Genomic DNA, 2,597 nt, shown 5'->3' with positions numbered 1-2,597 from the left:
TTTTTTTTTTTTTTTTTTTTTTTTTTTTTCACTGAATAGGAGTACTTACAAAATAATTCGAGTAATTAAAGTTTTAATAAATATTTTGATGTCAATAGCAGAGTTTCTGTGTGAAAAAAAAGTAGCATGTGTGATTTTAGGAATGAGGGAAGCATGTCTTAGATTTCGCAGGGGTGGGGAGGTAAGGGAAAGTCCCCATCCGCAGAGTAGACTATTTATTTTGCATCTAATAAAGGGTAAAGGAGGCCCTTTTCTGAAACTGCTGCCTGAGGCCTAGAATTTAAATATATCACAGATGGAAGTTCTATATTAAAAATCCTTCTCCAAAATGTAGGGAATATTATTCTTGATTGAATTTTTTCACTTAAGGAATGTTTCTTGAACCAGTTTCAGAAAATAAACTCTTAAATTCTTTCCTTAGGACCATGAAATTACTCTATAGAAGCAGACCACCCGATATATCTAATGGTGGTGTGCTGACCAAATTCTCCAAACCAAAAATCAGGACATATGCCTTAACAGGTACTCCAGAACAAAGGGACAAATCCTGTGAAGCTGGAATGAACTTATAAAATGCTTCATATGTTGAACAGCCGTTGATTGAGGGGTGTGAAGTAGAGAAGACTGGGTAGTGAGAGCTATAGATGATCTCAAACCACCAGTTCACTATTGATTTCACCCACTACCACATTCAACCCTTTTCAGAGCTGTTCCCAAACAGCTTAATTAACTGATCTGAATTTCAGCCTCTCTCCTTTTCTCTCTAGCCCTTGAATAATAAGCAGTGGAATGGCCAAAGGCAAACTACAGGAGAAGGAGGAAAGAAAGGGCATGAGCTATGTACAAAACTAAGACCTTGCCCCCAAAGAAACTAAATTAATTTTAGATTCCTCTTTCTGAAAAATCCATTTTAGATTCCTTCTCTCAAGAAAATTTCTAGATATTTCTGTTGCACATATGTTTTCAGAGATACTGGTTCAACAGTCTCTAAATGTGTATTAATGGCCTACCTGTGCTAAGTGCTCTGCAAGGTGCTGGGAATAAACAGGTGACCAAAACTAGGCCCCAGCTACAAGGAATTCAGCCTGGTGAGAGAGACAGTGTAGTAAATTGGCCATTATGTTGCAGTAATGTTATATGGAAAATGTTATAGCAGAGGTATGTAGAGCAAACACAGCTGAGCACCAGTGGCAATAAGGAAAGGCTTTCCAGTAGAAGTGATGGCTAAGCTGATTCTTGAAGGACAAACATCCAGGGTACATGATGCCATCCTTCTTCCCAGAAGGTGTCTGGGAACATGAACCAATCAGAGAAGTGTTTCAAGAGCAAGGCTTGCCTAGAAAGTGTACTGACGGAGGTTCACTAATAGAAATAAGAATGACTTGGGGCTCTCTACAATACACTGTCTTTCTCCTCCAGAGATCATTATTAAAACCTCATCTCAATTTTTCTCAAGATGTGGTTCAGGATAGTAAAGATTTTGAAAGTACTCACTTGTAGGAATAATGACTTTAAAGGCTGCTGTCAAAGTTTTCTACGAAGAATCCATTGGTGCCACTATCCAAAACAGAGGCAAAATACATTATTAGAAGCTAGGTAACATGATTTTATTCTTCACGTAAGTGTGTACTATTTACCGGACGTTTCCCATCTGTTCACTAAATGGTAATATACTAGCAGAGGCTTCTTTGCCATCCCTTCCACCTTCCGCCATTCACTCACTTGTTAATGATTCATGATGAATGCCTTCTTTCCGGCATCCTTTAATCTCATCATCCTCTACCACTCTCCCACCTTCTCATTCCACCCTCCTCTACCCTGCCACATGTAAATACCAAATCCATGCTTCAGGTTCAGGTCTATAATTTCCCTGACATCCCACATTCAGCTATGAGCTCACTCCTTTATTTTTCTTTTTATTTATTTGTTTATACCCAAACCTGTCCACCCCAAAATGATTTCAGGTTACTACATTCCCAAATATTCCGAAGCTAAAGTCATTTTACATAGAAAATGTTTTAAACTAATCACTGTACTCGCTCTCCAGAGAATTTTTTAAGCTTCTCATCACCCCATCCCCCACCCTCATGGATGTCACTCAGAACTTCTCACTGTACTCCATCCTGGAATGTCGACGCTGCATGAACTTCATTTTAGAAACCTTAGCTCCTGCCGGACGTGATGGCTCATGCCTGTAATCCCAGCACTTCAGGAGGCCTAGGTAGGTGGATCATCTGAGGTCAGGAGTTTGAGACCAGCCCAGCCAACATGGTGAAACCCCGTCTCTACTAAAGATACAAAATTATCTGGGCATGGTGGCGCACGCCTGTAATCCCAGCTACTTGGGAGATTGAGGCAGGAGAATCACTTGAACCCAGGAGGCAAAAGTTGCAGTAAGCCAAGATTGTACCATTGCACTCCAACCTGGGCAACAAGAGCGAAACTCTGTCTCAAAACAAACAAACAAGCAAACAAACGCTTAACACCCTTTTCCTAACACTATGCTTGTCCTGCATTGATAAGACAGGTCCCTCATGTCCTGGAAAAATTCAAGGATTACGTTTTCCATGAGCCAGCCCTTCACAAATTGAAAGTGC

The sequence above is a fragment of the Rhinopithecus bieti genome, unplaced genomic scaffold, assembly GCF_001698545.2.
Source record: "Rhinopithecus bieti isolate Rb0 unplaced genomic scaffold, ASM169854v2 scaffold_19, whole genome shotgun sequence".
Taxonomy (NCBI): domain Eukaryota; kingdom Metazoa; phylum Chordata; class Mammalia; order Primates; family Cercopithecidae; genus Rhinopithecus; species Rhinopithecus bieti.
The sequence above is the reverse complement of the archived record's forward strand: the minus strand, read 5'-3'. Positions refer to the sequence as shown.